The sequence below is a fragment of the Amblyomma americanum genome, chromosome 3, assembly GCF_052857255.1.
Source record: "Amblyomma americanum isolate KBUSLIRL-KWMA chromosome 3, ASM5285725v1, whole genome shotgun sequence".
NCBI classification, from domain to species: Eukaryota; Metazoa; Arthropoda; class Arachnida; order Ixodida; family Ixodidae; genus Amblyomma; species Amblyomma americanum.
In genome coordinates, this window is record NC_135499.1 from 199,751,713 (window position 1) to 199,776,736 (window position 25,024).

The 25,024-nt window shown below is 46.6% G+C and overlaps 1 protein-coding gene across 1 annotated transcript in view; it reads left to right on the plus strand.

Annotated features, from left to right (window-relative positions):
* Nucleotides 1–25,024, plus strand: part of LOC144125860 (ras-specific guanine nucleotide-releasing factor 2-like) — a 306,954-nt gene that overhangs the window by 85,188 nt on the left and 196,742 nt on the right. The gene's annotated exons all lie outside the window — the stretch shown is intronic.

The window sequence follows — 25,024 nt, forward strand, 5'->3', positions numbered from 1 at the left end:
ACGACCCGAAAGGGGAGCGCTGTTGTTGATCTGCCGCTACCAGGACTTGTAGCTCACGTCGGCCTCAGCCAGCGAGTGCGTTTCGCTTCCGAATATTATTCATTTTTTTTTTACGTCCGAGGACTCATATTTGCGGTGGGCATACACAAGCACAGCCTATCCACGGTTGGTTTTGTGAGGGCTGCCGATGCGGGTGAAGACGTCACCGTCCGTGGTGCGCCACCTGTGTAGAACAATTTCTGCACCTTGAGTTCTTTGTATGGTTTGCGTACCTCGTGTGTTTTGTGTGCTGCTCGACTCTTTTTCATGTTTTGGGCGCTTCGCGTCGTTCAGCGTACTTTCTTTTTCTGTGGTTTTCAAGCACTGAGTGTCATCGCGCAGCATCTCATTTCTATATTCATTTTTTCTACACACTTTTTCTTCCCTCTTTTTTCCGAAGCAGGCAAATGTTGCACTGCGCTAAACGCTTTCGTTTCACCACACTTTAGGTCAACAAAGTTCCCCCCTGAATTTTTTTTAGATGTTTTATAGCTCGATAGAGGTCGGCTGCTGGTATTGTAGCAGTACTTTGAGTGTGTACATATATTGTAGATGGGAACGTGTTCGTATCAACCCATGTTTCTTTTCTTTGGAGTCAATCCTATACAAAACATCGTTTACGCTCTGCAGAGGCTGCTTAGCTGAAAAAATTAAATGCCTCATCATATCACAAAGGCACAACTGAGCTTTAGCGTGGAAACATCACTTCTAGGAACAGCAGAGCGTAAAGTTAGAACCGCAGCCGCTAGCGATAATGTTCAGTCTTAAAATGAACGAGGTGCTCTTACGAAAGACTCGGCTCATAAAGGAATATGGAAAGCAGCGCATTGGTTAAAGAAAGAAAAAAAGTATTCTCGTTTGGCGTCTGACTACGTACAAAGGCGATCACGAAACGACCTTGTGTTGGACTACATCGCTCACCCGGAGTAAAGTTTCGACAGCGCACAAGCGGCACAAGACGGGGCATGGAACCTAGAAACGTGACAATGGGGAGGCAGTTACCGGCCTATCACTACCCCCCTTACAACTCCCTTTCACAAAAGCAGAATGTTAATAAAGAAATAATGAAATTGTAACAACCAAGTCACGCACCTAAGAAGGGACCAGGGAAAACAAAGCGGTCCGTTACGAGCTATCTTCACCGCTCGCGCCATGATCCTTTAGTCCCATCCCCAGGAACTACGATCGAACCGTAAACAAACGGCTCGAACAGCGTAATCCGTGACGAGACAGCGGCAGTGGCGGCGGAGGTGCGCGCAGCACTCTGGTGACGACAACGAGTCGTGCTCACGGTGAGGCGCTCGCGCGACTAGGTTTCTCAAGCGCTGTCATCCTCACCCAGCCATCGCACCTGGCTGTGTTCAGGCGCCGCACAAGTTGACGACGATGCCTGCGAGGTAAACCAAACAACGGGGACCCGCGTCCGGCGGCAGCGCTTTCGACACACCCGTTCCCGACGGCCTCCGTTCCTTTTTTTCCTGGGCTGCTCTGCCGCCTTCACTGCCTTCTCCGACATGATCCTGGCGGCAACAGCGGGCAGCTCCTGCGAAGCGAACGGGCGGAGGGGGTTCTTAACTCGGGCCGTGCCGTCGAAGGGGCGTCCCGGCTTCCGGCGCGCACACGTCGCTCACCCTGCTGCTCATGAGGGGGCCATAAAAGGAGCTGGTCGTCTCTCGACGGAGATTAATCTTCCGACGAGCGGTGGCGGCAGCGGAGGCTCCGGTCTTGCCGGCCGCCTTGGGACGACACGCATTTCGCGCAGGAGAGCCGGTGGTTGAGGGAGAGAGGTGTTACGAAGGAGCAAGAACTAGCGTATAGTGCACGCTGCGCGAAAACATTACTCCATTTACCCGCCCCCCGAGCCCGCCTCTCTCTTTACACGGCTCCCTTATCGGGTGCCGCTGCCGCTGGGTGCAGAACACGGCACCGTCATGGACGCCTCGCCTGCGGGTATGCATCAGAGTTTTCCGCGGCGGCGCTGAGACTTGCTGCTCTCAGAAAAATGATGTGGCCGCTCAGCGTGCGTGCGTATGTTCATTTGTTCGGAGCTGACGCGCTGAAAACAAAGGGAACGCAGCTCCCGAATTCCTTTGCGCTGATCAAGAACGCCCGTTAGGAGTCGCTCTAGTCCTCGATGCGGTAGGGTTGGCAGGAAACGCGTCGGTTCGGTCCGGTGGGAAACTTTTAGGACGGGTTGTCTTGAGATGAATTCTGTTTTTAGAAAAAAAAAAACTTCACACTTGAATCGGCGTGACAGGAGTTTTATTTAGCGAGATTGTCAACGGTACATGACGACGGAAGGAACTCCTCTGTTTGGCGTGGGTGGGACGCCGTTACTCAAGAGTTGGCTTACTGTGCTCATTTAGGATTAATTTGGATTCTGTATCATACCGAGTGCAGGAAATGATACGATTGTCTATCAACGACGAAGTTTGCGTCTCTCATTTTCAAAAAATTTCGAATGCGCCACGTCCATTGCAAGCAGTGGCATAAACGACGCAAAGGAACAATATTACAATACTCTGTAGAGCTATTTCCTAGACCCCTAAACCGTTTCGGAGGCTGTAGTGAGTTAGCCGAGGGGATATTAAAGCAATTAAAAAAAAGAACATTAAAGAAATGTCCAAGGTTCCAGCTGATGAGTGTGACACGCCTACATAGGCTATGGATGTATTACTTCCACAGAACCATATTCTTCCTCCGACCGCGGTATGTCAGGGAAAAATCAGGATGAAATTACTGAATCTTAACAGGCCCAAAAGACCCATCAACCTAGTGTTTTAACCTTATCCACAACTAGTCTTATCAATGACATTTCTAGTTCACTGCAACTGTAGTGGACATTCAAAGAACTACACTAAGATAACATATATTTTAAATTTATTCTCTCCGGTACCACTGTCTCTCCAGGAGACTAACCTAACGTGCAGCTCTACTCGCGCCTCAAGGAAGTATTACAGCTTGGTGAATGTAGGGGTTATTCAGAGGCCGAATTCATAAACGCCAAGTCTCCTATCAAATAGAAAACGTGGAGTGCTGGTGTCTTGGATATCGTACTAATAGTTTTTTTTCCTATTAGTCAACTTTAGAGTGCTGTTTAGTATTGGTAACAGCGCGATCAAACATTTCAATGCGACCCCTGGTCAGACGAAGCCAGCGTGATATCCTATACCGGACTGATTGGTATGAATGAAATGAAGTGTGCGCTCTGTTATCATGCAATAAAGTGCGAAAACTATACATTTTTATTCTGGTCGACAAGCGCAAGATGTTAAGGAATATACGCGCATGAGAATTTGCGTCACGCACTGATTACTTCCTCATGGTCCACGAATGTCGCTCAGTGCATGCGTCGCTTTGCCGGGAAAGTTTTGAAGTGCGTATCAAGAGCACGTGTTTCGTTGTTCGCATTTGAATATTTGAATGCATCTTCATTGTGGTTTTTGAAAGCCTAAACAGCTGCAATAAAATGCAACTAACATTTTTGTCCATCCTCTCAGTTCACCTCATTTGGCCATATTAACGCAGTGCACCTCACAGGTGTGCCTAAGGTCGTTTTAGGAAGGACATGACTAAGATTTTGTCCGAGAGCTAATTTAGCCCTTTATGAGAGTATTTCATGCCCGAAAAAAAAAATCGAACACAGGGCAGGGGGACGCTTCACTGGCTTATTGAAATTCCTAGGAATCCTGGAGTCACCAGGATGCGAAAGTAGTGCCTCTCGTACACGAAGCATGCGGTATACCTCCGCAGCCACCGACTGCAGTACGCCCAGCGTATCGTCAAAATCGATATGAATGGGATCGGTTGCGCTTCGGCAAAATAACGCCGATCAGCCTATGATGGTTTCATGGTCACTTACTCCGAAATAAAAATGGCGGCGGTGCATACAGGAAGCGAAAATCTATCTAAGCTCATGTGCGTACAGGCGCAGACATAAATAAATTGAGCACGCCATTATTTTCCATTGCAATTACTCCTCTCCTAAAAGAAGCGCTAAAAGGTATGTGTCCATGACAATCGGCCCCTGCAATCACGACAAGCCTGAATATGTCATACCACTTAATTTCAGTCAAGTAAGAAGTAAATGTTGTCAGAAGAAAATAGTGTGCTCCGTTTACTTCTGTCCACCCCTATACTTCTCTCTGTTGAGATTTCTTGCAAAAACGAACCGCGCTACAACGCTTCAAGCAGAGTAAGTTCAGCTCAAAGTGATCGCTCTCAGATCACGTCAGACAGCACAGCAAAGCCACTGTGCTGGAATATCCAGCGTCCATCCCTGACTTTCATTAAAGAAGCCGTCTCGAGCACGCATACAGAGCGTGTTGTGTGCCTGCAGCGGGACGAAGTTTTCCATTCAGGCCGTTGTTGAACGCGAGGCCGGCAAACAGAGCTGCTCTCGGGCTCGTTATCACCGAGTCATTCCGGACTCCGGCCAGGCGCTCCTAGGCGTCATTGTGGCGCGCGCGGGTTGGTAAATTTCGCGCCGCAGCGCCAAGGGGCTCGGCGACGCGCGAAAAGTGCGGGAGCGCGCTGTTGTGAGGGGTTTACTTTACGCGGCGCTGAACATCCCTCTCTTCCCCCTCACACTCTAGCCGCTTGCCACAGGACCGACCGCGTCTGGCCGGCAGAGAGGCTAATCTTTTCCAAGTTTATAAGCCCCCCCCCCCCCCATCCCACCCACCTCCCCTCCTTAACGCTATTGTTTTCGTGGTAGAAGCGCTATTTTATGCAATAAGCTTGGTGCCGACGAGAGAAGTTGCGGGTGTCACGCAGAAGAAAAGGGAAGGGTGCTTGCGAGAAACCTCTCGATTTGCTCGAAAAATTTTTCGCACTTGCTTTCGCCATTTATGAACAGATAAGGATTAATGAGTTTGAAGTTCAGTCCTCCGGTGAGAGCTTGACTTTTACTGAGTGGTTAAAAATTGCGCGATTATAAACTAACTATAGTTTCGTTCATATAAAAAAACGCTTCCAATAACTCACCATTACTGCAAATTGCTTGGCGAATAAGTTATTGTCATATACACTCCAATGCAAGGCAAACATAATCCAATGAGGCCAGCATATTGTTTTCGAGCCCATGTGCAAGCGCTGAATATTGCTCAAGGCGCTTGGTATTAAAATATAAACAGCGTTGGAAGGAGCGTTTCTCTTTTACGTCACGCATACGAAGCTCAGTGCCCATGTGCTTCATATCCATCATCACCAGCTGCAGCCGGATAACGTTATTGCAGGACAAAGGCCTCTCCTAATTCTCTCCAAATACCCCTCTCCTGTGCCAGCCACAGCCATATTTATTCCAGGAAACTACCCACAAAACCAGGAATATACGTTTTCTATGACTCAGGAACGATAGTTTTACACTAACAGACCGTCGCTTAAAGTGTTCCCAGCATTACATCTCCCGCAGAAGTTAGCGCAAAAAAAAAATGCGACGTTGAGAGGAAAAAAAGAAAACAAGCGCCAGGTAAATTACCGTTTCATTACCGTTTCAGAAATTACCGTTTCACAAGGTAATTTTGGTAAGACAAGAACCAAGTAGCCCAACTTCACGTTCTGACATGTCCCACCTAGGTCCATTTTTCATCTCGACTTCCGAAAAGATATAAATAATCCGAGTTAATTTTCTAATCCTGTTCCTCTCTTTCCGTCTGCGTGTCAGAATTGAGTTGTGAAAGCACACACGCAGGCAGAAAGCCAAGCGCTAAAATTTATACTCACCCAGAAAGTCACTGCCACCAGACTCCCTCGAAACACTCAATACAAGCGCACTGTCGCAGAATGACAAAGGCATGAGATAATCGGTAATTTATGCTTAACAATACGTATGAAATGTTCACGGAAAGCCAGACTTTGGCACAGTGTCACAGTTCTCCCTTAATTTCCTCCGCGAAACCAAGAAGCTACCAACGAACACACATACTGAGAGCAGGAAAAGATGGTTTATGAAGGTTTAACGTCCCAAAGCGACTCAGGCTAAGCACGAGAAGATGCTTAACACGCATAACGCGCGTACGATGTATGAAAATAATTCTGGGATTTGCCATGACAGAGAATAAAACTGCGACGACAATGACTTTTAGAGCGAAAGAGAGAGAAAGCGCTTCATCTAGCAACTTAGTTTTAGTCTCCGACAAGGGAACGAGCTTGTTGCACCAGGACCAGTTGATTAGCGTGCAGCGGATTATACAGCGAACAAATTTTAATTCGCTAAGATAGTCTATTTTTGCTTAGTTTCAATTACTTCTTTGGCGTGCAGTATCTCCTTTGCCATAACCTTTTTTTTTCTTTTTCACCCAAGTTGCGCGAAAATGCAGGGCTGTCACTGCGTACACTACGGCCCACAACACTGTGCAAATACTATCATTAACTCGCGTATCCTGCTTGCGACTTGTTTACAATCTCTGTATTATGCACGCGAGTGTGCGGACAAGTGGGGCGTTGCTTGCACATGTTCGCCAAGGAAACACGCTCACCGTTTTAATGTCTTCTTTTTTCTGTTCATCATCAGCGCTATGCACGCGCTTCGGCCCCCCTTAACGCTTGGGTGGCGTCGTCAGCGGCGCATTAACGGCGTCGAGCGACGCGATGAGAAACGACGTTACGGGTTGGCGCGGTCCGAAAATTCAAAAACAAAAAAGATACAAAACCGTCGCCTCTCCCGCCCTTGAAGATCGCGTCGCGAGGACAAGGGAGCCTTGCGAAGACAAGGAAACCCGTCTGCTCGTGATTGAGGACCGCCGTGTGCCGCCATCCAGTGTGTGCCAGCAACACGCCCCCTTCCCTCCCCGCTGTTTTTGAGGCACCTGTCGATAAAATGGCCCCCCGTCGCTGAATGGAGTCGCGAGCGTTCCCAGAAAGTGCGGCGCCGGCTCCAGCGGCTCTTGAATGCGATCGCGCGTCGCCTAGACGTATTGTCTCCTTCGCTGAAACGCTCGGAAGCGCGTGCCGTTGTCCCTTAGCGCGAGAAAGAAGAGAGTGGGTGAAAACGAATCCTGAAGGGCGGAAACAAAGTTGTGCATTGTCTCGGAAGGACGACAAAGAAGTGCCGAGGCTGTAACACGGTTCGCGTTAAATGCGGCGACGATGGGGGGCTGCGAGGGAGCCGCAGTCAGAGAACGGTTGACTGCTGCGTGATGTTCGGGTGCGCAAGCTTCAGCGCACCTTAACGACCGCACCCAATAGCCGTGATAGATTAACGTGCCGTCTTTCGCGTTCCCTGTCCTACTTTCTAGTTGTCTCTGCTGTGTCAGCTGCAGGTAAGCACCTGACAGGATAAACGCTCGTTAACGAAAGAGCGTTAGCGTTCTCTTAAGCGTCAAGCGTTGTTGTAACAGCAACTCTGGAAGAGCCAAGCAGATCAGGGCCCATTGTTTGGCACGCTTCGAAAATTAGGACACTGATCATATTTACATGACATTCAGTTGTCGTTCGGCGCGTTCTGTTTAGCTACACTAACGACTGAAATCAAAACTCAGGAGGATGAGAAAAGCTGTTCTGTACGGGTACTATAATTCTTTTTTTTTTTCAAATGAAGTTGCAATCAGCATTTGCCACTGTCTTTCTTTTTCTGAAATTTGTCTCAAAGGGAGCTGTTCAGTGACCGTGATCATCAAAGAAGGAAGCTCGCTGCACTCATTAATGTTATGTTCCCGACAGTGTGTAGCGACCCGGTGCATCCATTGATGTATAAGGTATAAAAAGTGTGAACATCTCTGGTTCCGGCCTACACTCTCAGAGTTTGTACATGATGACCCCGAGCATGATGCTAAAACATCAACTAAGCTAGGCCTACGACAGCTGAGCCACACACCCGAAGAGAAGCCAAAGTTAAACTGCATTAAGGAGGGCACCTCTACACAAAAGACGCTTTTCACTAAATTCGTTTTTGAAAACTATATCTACCCAGTAGCTAACAGCTAAATTTTCATGCAACGATTTCCAACTTCCCAACTTCAGCACAAAAAAAAATTCTACTATATTCTCTCTGCTAGTTTCGACACAAAGAACAACCCTGTATACGACGAGGGGAGGGTTTCCAGACAGAAAGGAGGCGAGGGATCTGACCTCCTTCCGAATGAAGAATTTTTCGGAGGAAATAAAAACGCACTGGCTTTGTTGCTTTGCAAGGCAAGCTCAAGTAATGTGTTGAGCAGATAGGGCAGTCTGTTTCAACTGCCGCAAGTCTGCGCCCGACACAGCCCGATATTGGTAGATCAGAAAACAAATAACTGCATTCCGTTATATACCAGCGTTTCATCTTAGATGTTCTGCAATTTTTAAAACTTAACTTGTTTAGTTAAAAGAGCGTTTCTTTTTTTCATATCACCGTCAGCGGTGTAGCGCATCAGAATTCGACAAATACGGGGTAACTAGTGGGCTAGTTAACTAATATTGAACAGTTAACGTTTCAACTATCGCTGTCCGACCTCCTATTTATTAAGAGGCGTGCAGCCCACCATATGTAATATCCATATCTGTTTTTAGAATTTCTGAAACTCAGTTACCGTCGGCACCCTGGGCCAACAAATTTTGGATATTTTGACGAGTTGCGCGGCCTAGAGGGCTTGCTTTTGCTGCAAGATTTTGGAAAGCGCATGTATTTTGGCGCGATCTAGGCAAAATTTGTTGGAGCATAGCGATAAGAGTAACAGCGTTTTTGAAATTTTAAAGAGCGGTATAGATATTACTTATGTTGGGCTACACGCATCTCAGTAAATAATAAGCCCAACAGTAATAGTTAAAAAGTTAACTATTCATTATTAATTAATTCGCCTACTAGTTAGCCGTTCTTAGCTGTATTCTGATGCATTACACCTCTGACGGTGCTATGGCGAGAAAAAGTGCCTTCTAAATAAAAAAAAGCCCGTTTTTAAAACCTGCAGAACATCTCCCGGTATGACCATGGCTAAACGGCGTTCTGAGCGGTTAAGAAAGACAAACTAAAGGTATTCGACAATGCCTCCAACGTCGCTGGAACTGTGACGAGACACGACCTACGTGCTTGGTTTTTTAACGTCGGCAGATATGGCCCATCATGATATGGCAGGTTATAGAGAGCGCCATCGGACTTTACTACGACTTCCTACGTGACGCGTAACCGATGCCGCCAACGGCGATGTTCTAGCGCGAGATATGATGATTTTTGCTCCAGGCGATCGCCGTTTCCTTTTCGGCTGTCGCATTCTTGGCGTGACTCGCTTTTCATTCAACTGCATAGATTGAAAGAGCGCGCATTTGGCGTAGAACGTAGCTTGTGTACATTCAACAGGAGAAAAGAACAAGAGAATAAGCGTGCGTGAAAAAATACGCGATCCCCCGATCTTTGTCTACTTGCATGCGTCCAAAGTTTGCATTTTAGCGGCGTCTCCTATTCGTTGCGCAGAAGATCGACTGAATAGCGAACAAGCAGGCCGCCCGACCAGCGCGCTGCTATTATGAATGCGAAAAGAGGAAGAGACAACAGCGCGAAGGGACCCCGAGAGATATCGCAAAGCGAAGACACAAGACAAGAAAACCTCGCGCCCCACGCTCCGTCGGTCTCGCAACAGCTCGTTCATCTCGGAGCTGGGCGAGAAAAACTGTTCGCAGAACAAGTCTGCTACTGCCGCTCGAGCAAGTTGTTTCTCCGCTCTCTCGATCGAGCCTCTGCAGAAGAAGCGGTGTGTGTGCGGCCGCCTGCGTCGAGTTCGGGAATCGCGCGCGAATAGCCCAGGCTCACTTTACGATATGGGCCTTTTATTGCCTCCCGCCGCACACAGGCGAGCATAAATGGTGCAGGGGGAGGCATACGGGGATGCGTGTTCAAGACTAGCACGCCTCTATGCAGCCTCTCTGTCATGTTCACTCCTCTGTTCGCGCTTTATGCGTTGTCTATAGCGAAGCTCGCGCGCACACGTCTCGCGGCCGTGTGCTGTCGATGCCCTAAAAACTATGCAGCGCTGTCTAAGCAGCAACACAGTGGCAGCGAAGCAGGACGTCGAACCTGTGAAGCCGTTCGAATGTATAGTATTGATTCGTGGGCGCCTGCTGTTTTTGTCGATTTACTCCGGGAAGTCGTAACGCGTGAGTACGTGCGGAGGCCGGGCTAATCACAAGCCATAATTGCTTTCGGAGCAGCTTTGTGAAATCCGCACTTAGAGTAACACCTCACCCCAGCGCTACACGTTTCGCAGCTGCAGGCTTTTTCTGATCCGGAGAAGTGCTGCCGTGCGGAGGGTGCGTGCGGCAGCAGTTACACGCCCTACACAGGTAATTGGGCGAAAAAAGAATAAAAGAAAGCGCGGGAAGCACCTATGTCCCGAAGCCCCGAGGAACGACGTTTGTCCTTTTCCATCACACGTGTGCGCGCGCCCTCTCTTTTACCGCGTGATCCGGGAGAATGTAGGCGCGAGTGTGGTGCAATTTTATCTTTGCGCAACAGCTGTAACGGAGATCCGAAATACACGCACGATTCACGTCTGTATACACCGTTATTTCCGCATCTCTATTTTATTTCCTTCGCCCTATATTCGTTCTCTCCCTTTTTTTCGTCCATTATCAACGTTTTCAGATTGTATCCACACAGCGAACTGTTCAAAAATTTCACGCTTTGATGAAAGTACGTGATTGCGGCAGAGAGAGCCATGCTTTTTACTAACTTTTTCTTCTTCTTTTAATACCTGCCCAGTTTCACTTGTGTCTGAGCATCCGTGCATGATATTTCGTGCAGGATAAAACAGTATATTGGTCGCATTGAAATTTACGCTTGAGGGCATTATTTCCCCTTTCAGACAACAGGCGACACAGGAAAATAGCTGTCATAATAAAACAATGCTATACCAGAAATGATTTCGCCAAAGGACATGACCGTAGAAACCTTTTTGCACAATATCCTCCAGCGCGAGTCGCGAAATCTGTCATGCAATCCAAACTCATTTATCTCCATAAAGCGAAAGTATTGTTTGTTGTTCGGCTGCTGTACAGAGCGCCAAGGATCTCTCCGTGTATATACTAGTGGCTGCTTGTCTCGACACGCAGATGTGGTAGTAATAAACCTTATGATGATGGTGACGGGGAGTAGTAAGAATAGAACAAGGCGCTGACCAGAGCAGGCAGTCTAATATATGTTGCCCATTAATTGTAGTTTTTTCTCCCAGTGAAATCACCTTCATCAAATCAACAAGGCGTCAAAAAGGCATAACAATAGAGGAAATTGAACTGCGCGTGTTATCGGGCTACGTTAAAAAAGCGCCCGTCAAGAAGGACAGTTGCGCTCACTGTGACCTGAGACGCATCGGCGGGGACTATATAATGCGGTCTGCACTTTGCAACAGTAACTTGCACCCAGGAATACATAAAGCAGAAAGTGATATACCGCTTCGGCTGGCAGCTAAAGAGACACGTTCCCGCCACAGTGCTCTTCATGTTTTCTGAATGAATCTCCGACCACATCTTGAGCACTGCGCGAATCATATAAGCGCAACTGCACCTTACTCGCCACGTCGAATGTTTGTGTCTGGGGACATCACGCGGGAGGCCGAGCTATAAGCGTCACCCCTCTTTTTATCACCGCTGTTAAGCGTGGAGAAAAAAGAAATTCCTGAGAGGCTCCTTGTTCCTCAAAGCGCAGATTCGTTTGGGACGTGAGCAATCTTCGCTGCAGGCTTAGAGCAGGCGTACTGAGGATTAGTCCTAAAGGCAGAAGAATCATTCCCGTTTCTCAGAAGGTCTTGAAAGAAAAAAAGAAAGAAAGAAAGAAAGAAAGTGAGAGAGAGAGAGAAGGAAAGAAAGAGAGAGAAAGAAAGAAAGAAAGAAAGAAAGAAAGAAAGAAAGAAAGAAAGAAAGAAAGAAAGAAAGAAAGAAAGAAAGAAAGAAAGAAAGAAAGGAAAAAAGAAAGAAAGAGAGAAAGAAAGAAAATGATGGTGACGGCTGAGCGCTCAAGGCGCGAGGATTTGCAACTCGTGCGGGTCACAGATGTCGCGCGCGAAGGGTAGTGAAAGTTTCCCGCGCCCCGCGGGCGAAGGCGGTACTCGTGAAACGTAAGACCGGCGATGACCCTGCCTGCCGAAAGAGCGCGAACCGACCGACGACGGTTCTTTGAGCCCCGAGGCGTTGCTGAATAAGAGATGCCCTGGCGCCACGGCTCCCCTCTTCCAACACCGAGAAGAGACGTGAGCTGCTCAAAGCGCGAAGGCGAAATGTGCCTGAGCTTTTGTCCGTGCCTCAAATAAATATAAAAGCAAAGAACGAAAGAGGGCTCCAAAGAGAAAAAAACAACAGCATTAATCGAGAAAGCAAGCAAGGTGGGTGTAGCGTAACGCCGCGTTCGCGTCAAACCGTGGCCATTCTCTGGTTTCCCAGCTTCCGGCCACGTGCGCCGGCTTATCGGCTTTAGCAGCGCCCTCTGGTAGGAGCGATGCGAGGTGAGCAACGGGCACGACTTGCGCTCGGAAACAAAACAAAGAGAAAAGATGCGATGGATGATACAAATTAAGTACTTGGGACGTCAGAGGCAGCAGAAAATAGGCCTAGTCTTTTTGTTTTGCTTTCTCGGGTTGAAGAAAGACAAATGAAGATGCTTTGCGAGAGCCGTCAAAACAGGAAGTTCCGCCAGAATCTGACACCGGTGATCTACAAAGAGCGCGCATTGTGTTCTCATTTGCTGTTATCATCAGCCTGCGCAGCAGTTTGAGATAAGCGCTGTTGCTATAAGCAGCCCGAATGGAGGTAAGAAGTAGGCATAAGCTGCGTAAACACCAATGGACAACGAGCGTAATATGCCGCTAGAAAATTCGATTGCGCAATGATGAAAAATGGAAGGACTGGTTCAAGGTTGTTTTTCTTTTTGCTTAAGCGTTACCTAAACATGCACACTCTTACCCCTTGAACAGTTCTCATAACATTCCACTGAGCAATGCGGACCTTCTGAGAGCCAATAAAAAAGCATTAGTGGAATAACCTCGTTACGGAAAAAGCACTGCATGGTTAATAATAAAAAACACGGTGTTGTTACTCATAAAAATCGCTGAATGGTCTTAGCAGTGGTGACGTCACAGGTTGACGTGACATGGCCGAGCGCTGATTAGTCGACAGCGTGTGTGATGTCAGGAGACCACGTGATATGGCTGAATTTGCAGGTGCGCTGCTCAACTGACATGGCCGAGCGTGGTGACGGCTTCGGTGGCGGCAGTTGGCAGGTGGGCTCGGCTGTGTGCAGACGTTTCTAGGCAGTTCCGTGCATCAGGTTGGAATGGAGCCAGAATGAACGTCGCGTGTGTCCACTCTAGGGGAAAATTCTCGCAAGCGGAATGCGCGACCTCGGAAGCATGTCGCTGAAGATGCAGTATCGGCTGCTGCGCAGGCTTAGCGTAGACGGGGAGCGGTGACGAAAGAGAAGCAGGCCTAGTTAATTTCAGACTTTAATTCCATTGCGTTCTCAAGGCGTAATTAAGTGTCTCCGAAATTTTTTTTCGATATACTCCTCAAATTTTATCTGACTGAAAGCGCAGGCAATGTAGATGTATCTTCTGTCGTAGTTCTCGAACTCCTTACTCTGAGGAAGATGACAGCTTCGCTCGAAATAAAATTTTCTCTAACGCTTACGATTAAAAAACACCTGAAAAGCGGAGAAAAGCTTTGATTCTCTGGCTTGATTGTTTGGCACTAAAGAGAACGTGTTCGGATAGCGTGATTGTGTTGATTGTGTTTTGTCTCCAGCAGCATGTGTGCTCTCATATCACTGCTGTTTTGTCTCTTTTTTGTTCCTTTTTGTGAAATGCAGCAAAGTACCGGTAATGATTTTTTTTAATGAAAACTGTTTTGGACAGTTTAGCAGTTACAATTTTAGTGTGCTTACACAAAGTGTAACCCACATTTAACGAAGAATTATGGTATGCCCGAAAGGTTGCCGAGAGAAAAGAAGACAAAAAGAAAAAAAGAGTAAACTTTCTAGTTTAATTAGGCGTACTTGCATGTGTCTGGACGCAGTTAGCACACTCCCAAAAAAAAAAGAGGCTGGAAAGCAAGGGTGCTAGACGAAGAGGCCGCAGCAAGGCGTGACTTTGTGCGACACCCGCTAGAGCCAGGGGTCGCCGCGAAGCTGTGGGGAACGTAAATCACCTCCAGGAACCTAGGCGTGCTGTAAGAATATGAAAAGCCGAAAGCCAAGAGTGCCCGGAGGAGATAAAAAAAAGGACTGCAACCTATAAAAGCCTATAACAGGCTATACAGAAGCACACACAAAAGTTAAAAATGAAGTAAAGATAAGACGCAAACACCAGTGTCGTTGTTTGCATGGCGGCAAAGTTTTGCGTTGGCCTCGCGGAAGCAGCAACAAATAGCGGCAGCGGGCGCAGTGTTGGCCCACCTCGGCGCAACTGTTGGTCCACCTCGGCGCAACTGTTGGCCCACCTCGGCGCGTCTCTGCATCGCCCTTCCCGGAATTGCGGTGCTCTGTCGGCGCAGGGCTCGTGATTGCGCTACAAAAAAGCCCTTCGCGCCGTTTTTACCCGCACACTTCTCCTTGCTCCTGTACGCATGCGCAGTGTTTTAAATGAGCAGTAATAACGTAAAAAAAAAAGGTTATACAATGCTGATTTTTGTTTTGTTTACTTTCTTTTTTTCGAGCGAACAGTCTGATTACGCGTTTACCATCCCACTGTCCACCCTTCCTGCAAACTTTGGAGTTTGCTTATTAATGCAGCGCAGAAGACGTTACAGCGTTCTCGTGCTTCAGCTTGTTTATTGTTTTTTTTTATCTGATATACAATAATGGCTTACCTGTTTCTCACCTGACTTCCTCCACAAAAATAAAAGCAAACCTGCCACTGCGTTGCTGCTTGTGTATTTTATCTTTCTTCTAACTGCTCTCTCTCTCCCTCTTTCTGTCTTTCTTTCTCTTCGCCTCTGTCTTTCTTTCTCGTTATAAGCGTACACTCCGTGCCTGCTTGGTGGTACACCGTTCAGGCGGCAAGAAAAACAAACTGGCTAATAAGATTAGCTGCGGCGCGTGTTGCAACGGAGAGTCGGTCGACCATGCTTACCAGTGTGTGCATGCTGCCCGACTTCTGGGCGGACTTCGCCGCGATACGGGGAGCCAGGCCGGTGCACGAGGGCTTTGCGAGAGGCACGCCCGCGGCATGGAGTCGCGAGTTGCTCCGCATAATTATGCGTTGTACTACGCTTCTGGGAAATGCAAGAAGAGAGGAGAGAGCTCGTTTCGCTGTACGGAATCTTGCGGGACATTAGGCCGTTACACAGTAGTCGACGTCTACGGCCGCACGCGCGTAGAATGAACGTGACGCAAAGCGCGCGCTATTTCATTTTGGATGATAAGTTGGGCTGCCTCGGAACACCGTACATTTCGCAATGCGAGATTAGAGCCGGCAGGAAAGATGAAGTCTCGTTTTAACTGGACAAGAACAAAAAAGGAAAGAAAGGTAATGAAGCTTGGCGCAAATGTGACGTGCTTTCACGCAGTGTACAACGAAAGTTCATGCGCATGTTCATGCGAAGGCAGGGAAGGAATACAGAAACGAGTGAGTTTCACAAACGTTAGCACGAATACTAACGATCTCTCAACGGTATGCACGCATGAAGAACTAAGCAAACTATTACTGCTCAATTTCCTGCTGTGAGCTGTAGTGTGAATGGAGTGAAGGGAGATGAAAAAAGTTGGCTGGTTGCAATTGAGGGAATAAACAAACCTAGCGCGTACTCATCCCAAGTAAGACTAAATATTTGCATTGAAATGGCGGCTTACCCAGTTCTTCGACTGAATCACTGCGTGTTTTCTTGAGCTAGGCCTATGCCTAAACAACTCACGGTACGTCTCACCGTCGTTATATAGAGTAGGTCAGCCTGCAGCAAGGTTACACAGCCACATGTTTTACATCTTGCTCACATTTATCACGATTCTAACGCTAAGCCTGCAAGCATACGTTCAATGCACGCTCGCCGAACTCTCCGGTTACGGCCACCCATTCGTTAAAGTGACACGCATTGTAGACAGGGCTGAAACATTCGGTATACCGTAAGTAAACTCAGAAAGCATCGTTCACTGCAAAACAAAAGCGCAACTGTTAATTAAAGCTCTGCACGTGCATGTTTTCACAAGCGACATAAATTTCGGCTGTGTGCATTGCGGCGTCACAGAATGCACCGTGTTGAGAAATTTACAGTCGCTAGAATGAGCGCTTTCTTTTTTTGTAAGTCCCTCATTTGGGGAAGTTCACGGGGGAGTAAATCCCTCGCGCTGCCGCTAATACGCCGTAGGCGCATTAACATGGACTACGACGTGCTTGCGGAGCGCGTTTCGCATTGCTTATGTAAACGGCTTAGGGAAACGTATGGGAGCCAACTATCGCTGCAGCCTAGGCAGAGTAGCGCAGAGATTAAGGGATGAAGAGGAAGAAGAGACGGGATTAGCTACATACGCTCAGCAAAACAAAGCGACGAGTTTAAAAGCGATGGCGCCGCAGAGCGGAGCGGCGAAGCGGGAGGCCGTATCGGTCCACTGGACGACCGGGAAAGCAGTTCCAACGGGTGCGGTATGCAAATTAGGCGGAATTCCGAGGACATGCTCCGCTACCCTCTCTCCCGCGGCCGTGGAGAGCACGGTCCGGCCGCTCGGTCGCGACACAAAAGTATGGCCGCGCCGTGCTTGTAATTAAGGAATCTTTTGCCGGCCACCATGCTTCGTCGCTTCTTGTTACAGTTTGTCGGTCGCGTAAGCCTTCCTTCCTTTTATCACCGCCGCGCGAGACCCTCCTCCCCTCATTTTTCCCATTTCCCCTTTTTCCTTTCCATCACCGGCCGCCGCGCTCCGAGGCGTTAATTTCGGTCACAGCTTGGATGTAGCGTAGAGACCGCACTCGCTGCCGCCTAGTGTACGTGCGAAGAACGCCAGGAATTATCGGGCACCGTTTTCACCCTACTTCTTTTCTAGGCCGCTCCTTTTCCGTAAACACTATTTCCTCGCTCGCACTTTATAGAGCTCCGCTGCTATCGACCGGGATAGCCTGCACGGAGCGATGGAAGACAACGGCGTAGCATGTGCGAGAGAAAAGCGGAAATAAATGTGACATTATCGACGAAGGAGGTATTAATCAACGTTCAGTTAACGAGATGTAGAGAAAAAATATGGCGACTTATAGAGCTTCTTTTTAGTGCACTGCTGCTGGCGAGCTCTGGGGAACTTGCCGCTCGGCTGTACGCGGGTGCGATTAAACTCGTTGGCTCGAATAAGGTGCATTAGCCTACCGAGAATAAAAGAAAAAAGAAAATTCTAATCAATGCAGACTAAAAAGATATTTTTTCCCGCTATTGCAGACTGATCAGCGTGTTCAAATTTTCGATTTTTTATGTTTGCCTCCGCCTGACACGAAGATTTTATGCTGTTCAAGTCGGTTGCTCCTAAAACCTACTCAATTTCAGGCTGGCCCGATTTCGATCGAAAAGACTTGCTAATTTCCATATCAAATATCTTAATCAGATGGGATTTTTTCCTCACTCTCTGAGGTTATTTCCTTTTCTTTCTTAAAGAAGAATTAACCGACCCTAATTATCGAATCTCTCCGCTTTATTCAATATGTTGAACTGCAGCTACTACTCTGCTAACCTAAAAATATCCTGTTGAGTGGGAGCGATTTCATTGGTATGTTTGTCTCTATATTTCTTTCTCTACATAGTGTCAATATTGAATTAATCGCTAAGAAAATGATTAGATATAACACAATGTATGCGAATACTCGCTCTAAGGTCCATAATGAGGGGGCAATTTGTTTTAATAGCTAGTTAACTCTACGCGTGGTGAACAACGCTCTTGGGCAAATAGTTACGGGGCCTAAGTCTCTCAGGTAAAATAAAAAAAGCAATATTTATTTTTATTGAACAACGTAGGTTGTGCTTAGCTCGGCTTCTTGATAAGGCATGCTGCAGGAAATTTGTTTTAAGCAATGAAAAGATGTAGCTAAAAACGAGATATTGCTTCCAGTGTTCTAATCACAAGATGAGTACTAGCAAATGTTTCAGAAATACTTCATTAGTAATTTCGAGTCTAATCATGTTAGGACACTGCAAAATAGTTTATACTATTCTCGTTTAAGTATCAAAATTTTAATTTATTTATTTTCTTTTTGATGTAGTTTTTTTAAGCGATATTTATTGCCTCAGAACATCAATGACGGGCGAAGGTGTGATGAAAGATGTAGTAATGATTAAACTAATGGAAAAAGGCTAGCTGAATTTATGAAGCTTTAATTTTAGAATTATGTGCGTAACATATTCAATGTTAGGTATAAAATGTATCAGTGATAAGTGGTATTTTTAATGATCAACGTTTCGCATTGGATGAATGCACGAACTGCACTCTTGAGCAAGCCCAGCGTTGCTGCTCGGAATACGGTCTGGTTCCAAGATTTTCAAGCCTCTGCAAATCTAGATATAGTTATCGGCTCAAATTCGTGAGCAGTTGTAGTGAAAGTGTGGCATGTATACATGAGCCATAGAGAAGATTGGATTCTTGGCTCTTTATTTCTTAGCACCTGTCTCGAACAGGGTTATTTCGTGCGCGCAATCATTCTTCTTGTCGGTGTGATAACAAAAGAGGTGGCAGGAGGGCTCAGCAATATCTCTAGAAGTTTTGAATTTGCAAACTGGGAGTGCTTGTATAGTTTACCTCCCGAAGCTAGGTAAAGCAGCGAGATGTGAACCGAGAAGCAAATGTGCAGATAGTCTGAATTAGAGTAGCTGGGCAAGCGCAAGCAGAATGAAACCTAATCAGTAAAAAAATCGCAACCTCCAGGCGCACTGAATTGAACTTCTTATCAGACAGCGTCAAGGAGAATACCTGTCTTGCGCATCGCAAAACGTTTCTGCATCTATGTCATGGAGCGACATTTTCATCTGATGTTCATGTTGAGCCTTCTGTCGCATGCCACACATGTGTGCTCCCAGCCGGGAACTCTCCTCTATGCTGGGAGTTGACAGAGCGACGTATACTGATATATGAGTTCTGTCGCAGCAGAAATGCGTAAACAGCAGTTTTTCCTTCGCTTCGTGGTATCTCGTAGTACATGCTGCAGCATCTACACTGTAGCGAGTTTACTCGTCGACAGCTACAAAAAAATGGCGACACAGGTGGTGGCCAATTGGAAGGCTATAAGCTGCTTGACCGCGTGGGAGGCTCCAGACAGGCAAACAAACGCAAAAAAAAACAATAAAACGTAAAAGTGTAGCCCAGACGATGTAAACACTCGTTTCCGAAGAAAAAAATTATAATCATCACTCTAGAAAAAGAGGCATACCTTATCTCCCTCGTGCACGGCACCTTTGCAGACAGGAGCGCCGGGAGAGTGATTCTCCATGTAGTATGTTTTGATAAGCGGGGAAGGAGGGAACTGCGGGTGACCCTCGGGCTTACTGCCGTCCTATCGATCCTTTTTTACGCGGCCGTGCGCTCGCATGCATTGGAACCGAAAGTGTTATGCATACCGAAGAGGAGAACCGGCTGCTGCGCAGGCCCTTAGGGAATGATCGAGCCGCTACTCGGAGGACGTTCCCGCCAAGTGTGCTTTGTTCGAAGACGTCACTCCCTGGGTGCTCCCCCCCCCCCCCCCCCCCTTTCCACCAACCCCGTTGTTCTGGTGGCGTTTCTCTCTGCAGAGGCTTTTTCTTCCGTTTCCGTCAAAGTTAAGAAGAAAAAAAAAGAAAACGAGAGATGGCGAGGAGTGAGCTAAAATAAAAGTAAAACTGATGAAGCCCAAAATTTAAAAGAAAAGCACAGATTGAAAGGAGGGACGACTAAAGCCGGTAATAGCTACCGAGACGGAAACGCTTGGGGAAATTCATCTTCCAATCTGTGGCTTTCAAAACACGAAGAAAGCTGAGATTGTGTTTACTTTGCTCTTTTTCCGCCCGCGGCTCGAGTCCTTTGTTCTACACTTTGTCCGCCTTCTTTTTCTTTTCATCATCGTCATTCGTTCCTCGTCTTGGAAATGAAAGTATCGAACGGCGATTGTGGTGGAGCAAACCAAACCGATGGGCGTGCCGGGTGATTGCGATTGAAGAACCCCGAGCGGAGAAAGTACGACGAAATTTTTTTTAAAAAATAAAGGAAAAACAGAAGCGCGGAGCAAGGCGACGAGAGTTAATGGAGCGGACTGCGAGGCGCGCACACCGTCCCGCGAGTTTCTGAAGCGAGATTGAGGAGCGGCGGGCGAAGTGGCCGAGTGACCAGCGGCGCCACTGCGGTGGCTGCAACAACAAGAGCCCGCCTGCCGCTGCCCATTCCCTCGCCCCTCGCCCTCTCATTTCCTTCGTTCCCTCACACAGACGCACGACGAGAACCACACGAAAGCTGCGGGCTCACAAAACGAAGCCCTGCGGGCCGCTTGACTCGAAATTGGACGCATTTATGGTGGAGGCGGCCGCCGAAAGGCTTGCTTGGGAGAACAATAGAAGGACTTGCCAATAATAAAGGGCATGTGCGCTGAGAGTTAATATATATATATATATATATATATATATATATATATATATATATATATATATATATATATATATATATATATATATATATATATATATATATATATATATATAAACGTGAATGTTGTCATTTGTCCTCACCTCCTTTTTTCTTTTGATGGGGTACGGAGACAAAGTTTCGACGTCCATTTTCCTGCCTTGAACGAGGCCTACGGGCGTAGCGATCAAGAAGATGACCTCAAAGCGCCAGTGTTAGTAATTAATTACGAAAGATTTTGTACAGGCAGTTTCGGTCTCGGTCGGCGGCAGCACTGAAGTGCACCATGACGTCACGGTTGACCGGCTAACCTGGACGCTGACAACTGAGGTTTATTCGAAGACCAAACAAGTTTACATAGTTTTGTCAGCACAGGCTAAGAACGGTATCAAAAACAGATATAAGAAAATAGGGAGTCACAACACCTTGCCTTCGAGGAAACACAGTTTCCTATTACAAAGTCTGAACGATGTGCCCATCAGACACGTCGATAAGGGCCGATATGGGCCGTTATATCAGGAAACACACTTCACTATTATGAAGTCTGAACGACATGTCCATCAGACACGTCGATAAGGGCTGACCAGGGCTGTTTTATCACGGTAATTTCAATGAGCTAAATCGAAAGGCTATAGAACCGAAAAAAATCAATATATTCTGCTGAATAGAGAGTGAAATTCACTTTAGGTTCGTTATATACCGTTGTTGGAAAATCTCACTTCATAAAAACGAGATAACAAATGCATGGTATTCTATGGGATGCTTCCAAGGGGAATAGCTATTACTTTCTTTCAGTATTTCGTTATGAGCCAATCCGTTATAGCGGGGTTTGACTGTACTGCAATGTCTGCATAAAACAAAGCATGAAATGAATACCAGAAGGTCAGTAGTTTAAACGTAGATTTTATTGCGGATCTACCACATTTTTTTTTTTTGTTGCGAAAGCTTCATAACGTGGTTAATTCAAGTTGAGCATTTCTGTTAAAATTTAAAGAGCAATCAACAGTGGCAGTATAGTAGTCACAATATTTCTTATTCTTATTCTTCAAGCCTGATCACTGCATTGTCAAATTAAATAATGTAGCAAGAAGTTTCATTGTGCGTGGGCTTCGACACTTGTAGATAAGACAATAACCAAGAGTGAGGTTTTTAGTTCGTTGTTCTGAGCAAAACCCTATACTGTCGAAAGCACCAATGTAAAGGTCAGGGAAGAGGTGCCTTCATGCATTGAATTGCCCAAGTTGTTGCGCGTACTAAGCCAATAGAAACGGCGGCACAAGAAAACGAAAATGAAGCGAGATTGCGCTAAAATGTCGCTGAACTTTACGAAAGCACGTCAGCACACGAATCTCAGACATCGTACTAGGCATGTTCGTGCAAAATCGCTCGCGTTCGAAAGTAGCTTAGTAGTTACACATAAATTCGGAGGCCAGATCCGAGAAAGCTACTTTGTAATTGCATCAGCGTCCTCGACTTTGTTCACAAGCAGGGATGAGCACAACGCGAGTAAGCGGGATTACTAACTTAATGTAAAGTAATCTTGAGCTTGGAAAGTCTTCTTCAAATTTGCAAGCTACGAAAGGCATCTCCGCATTTTTCGCGCATATAACACAGAAGTGGTGTGAGTGTTGCGAGAGTAAATGCCACTTGTTACTTAGTTACAGCCCCTTCATGTACGAGTGAAAAGAATTTGTTCAGGTAACTTTAAGTCTAGAGCATGTTTGGGAGCGTAGCAGAGCCATGAAAGCTGCGAAAAGCAACTAAGTTTTCATGACTGAAAAGCGAGGACTAAAGATGCGAATAAAAGTTCCTGTCTCCAGCAGCTGGGATTAGAAAAAGGCGTGAATTGTCCCTAAGTGCATTACTATCAAGGTCGATTTCACACTCATGGCACGCACGGCTCATGGTTGAGTCGGTAGTGGGGCACCTTTGGGATCTAGGTTAAATGATCCCATATCTGTTCGTCTAAAGGTGCATGGTTCGCTTCATTTAGTCCAGAGCCACGTGGTTTAGGTGTATTTTGTTTCCTGAAGGCCATTCGAGGGCCACTTTTTGCGGGAACATAGCTGCGGCCAGGTTGAGGCTTCCTGTAAGCATTTAATCATTCAACGAACTGTTCAAATAACGAAGTTGGGAATCGCCTCCACGTTCCTCAAATATGAGTGTCTCCTACGCTTGCGTTCCAAGCCACCGGTCTCCGCTGGTTGTCCAGCAAACAAAAAACGACGCGATTCAATGAAATGCGTTTTCTCGTTTCTTGCGAATTCGACGAGCACGGCACGTCAAATGTTATACAGACAAAAGTCCCGCAGTCTTACCTGCCTTGCAAGAGCCTTAAATGTCTTGCACACTATGTTGTCCATATTACTGCAGTTTGCTCCGGACTCCACTAAAAGCTATTCGGAATGCACACAGCGATGGCACATCAAGTTTTAGGGACCGGATCCAGACCACGTTTGTGAGCACTTTCTCCTGTAAACTAAGTATGCGCCAACACTGGCGTAATGCGATGTCATTAGTGTAATAAGATCACCACAGCGGTTATGTTTGGCGATTGACGCACTTCCCTTCCTCATTTTGTTTGTGGGTTTGTTTCCACAAGAATGAGCTTTATTTGCGCTGTTGACTGGCATGAATCGTAAGGGGAATAAACAAAACTGTAATTATTAACTTAATGTGAAAAAGGAAGAGAGAAAGGAGTAAAGAGAGAGAGGATGAAACTAAGGCAGTCTTTAAAATTGGCTGGAAATTAGAGCGCCTCTGTCTCATTTTAAACCGATATAGGGAGGCTAGCTACGCATAACGATCGGGTGAATGCGCCCCATTTGGGGAGGCAGGTGAGGAGGAGCCAGAGAGGACGACATAGAATTGTCAATCATGTCGTGTCAATGGAAGACTAAAAATTGGAGGCGGAACTTGAGCTCCGCTTCAAGAGCATGACGGGATAGCGTTAAGGGTATAATGTCCATACATGCGCAATTGATCATTTTGTACTTTACATTCATAGACCGCTGAAAGTCCTAATACCACTCCTGGCGCAGTGGTGCAGCGGTTAAGCGATGCACCACTGCCTTGCAACGGCACGTGCTGCCACCGGCGGGGCTTATGAGACCCAGTCCTCCAGGGCAACCGCTCGCGATCTACCGTCAGTTTAACTGCCACCTACCAATCCGATAGGTAGATTGTGTTGACGCCAAAAGGTGACGTTCCTTAGGTGGCCAACCTCCCACCTAGGTGGCCCATTAATGTTGCTTCATCGGAACCTTTTGCTGACACCGCCGCCGCTGCCAACGACGGCAAAGACGGGTTTTCCGGCGCGTGAACGGGACCCCTAACGCTAGTGCGTAAAAAAAAAAAAAAACGCGCGCCACGTATTTCTGGGTGGCTTGCATGGCGATCACGAATTCACATCTCTCACATGCCGAAAGAACAAACTGAAATGCAAAACGGGCAAAATTCTGAAATGCCATGCTATGTAGAGAATGCATATCCTCGTGAAACCACGCATGCTTTTTACACACATCTGTCATGAGGCGTGTTTAAAAGACGAACAAGTTCTGCAGCCTAAGCGCCATTGGACGCCGGAAGGTACTCACTTTGCCCTAATTAAGCTATATCTGCAATAATTGGGTAGCAATTATTGAGCAGGCTTCCTATTGGGTTTCTTTGCCGAAATCAGCTTCCGCCTTTCGGCGGTCAAATAAATCTCAAGATTCTCGTGCTTCGCCATGAAATTATTACGAATATATTTTTATATATTGATGAATATTTATTTAAGGATTTATGTAATATTTATGTATTTAAGTAAATATGCGTCATATAACGTTGCCTGTTCCAGAAGACATAGACACGCGCAGCACGAGCAGGAAAACAGATCATAAAGAAGTATTGGACCTAGGCTGTGAAAATTTTTATCTTCGTTGATGGGAGTACCGGGGCTTAAGAAAAGATATTCTGATTAAGGCTGACAAACAGAAACGAAGGCGGTCTGCACGTTCAAGCCCAGCTTTCTCGGGCAAAACTTTTGAAAATGGGAAAATTGTAAGACATTCTTATGGAAATATTAAAGTTAATGGTCCATTATTCTGATATGTAGCAAAATCTTTCTTTTAAAGTGTTTCCAGCGATCACTTCGAAGAGTTAAGACTGCCATAGAAAACCACGGGGGACGCTTTTGACGATAGCAAAAACGTGAATAGGATAAAAAGAAACACAAGACTGCCATCAGGTGATCTGTGGATATATTTGTTGTTACAGCGAAACCTTACGTTATATGAAAAAAAAATGCGTTCATAAATGATTTCCCGCTCAAAAATGATTTTGTCCAGAATTGCTGGGTATGTCTGCGCCAGTGCATGTTGTCAGTGCACACCGGTTCATATTTGATCCCACATATACACGCACAAAAATGAATTGCAAACGAGAACAAATGCAGGTTATCTGCAGACTCGCCGCCGTCTGGGAGCTAAATTGTAT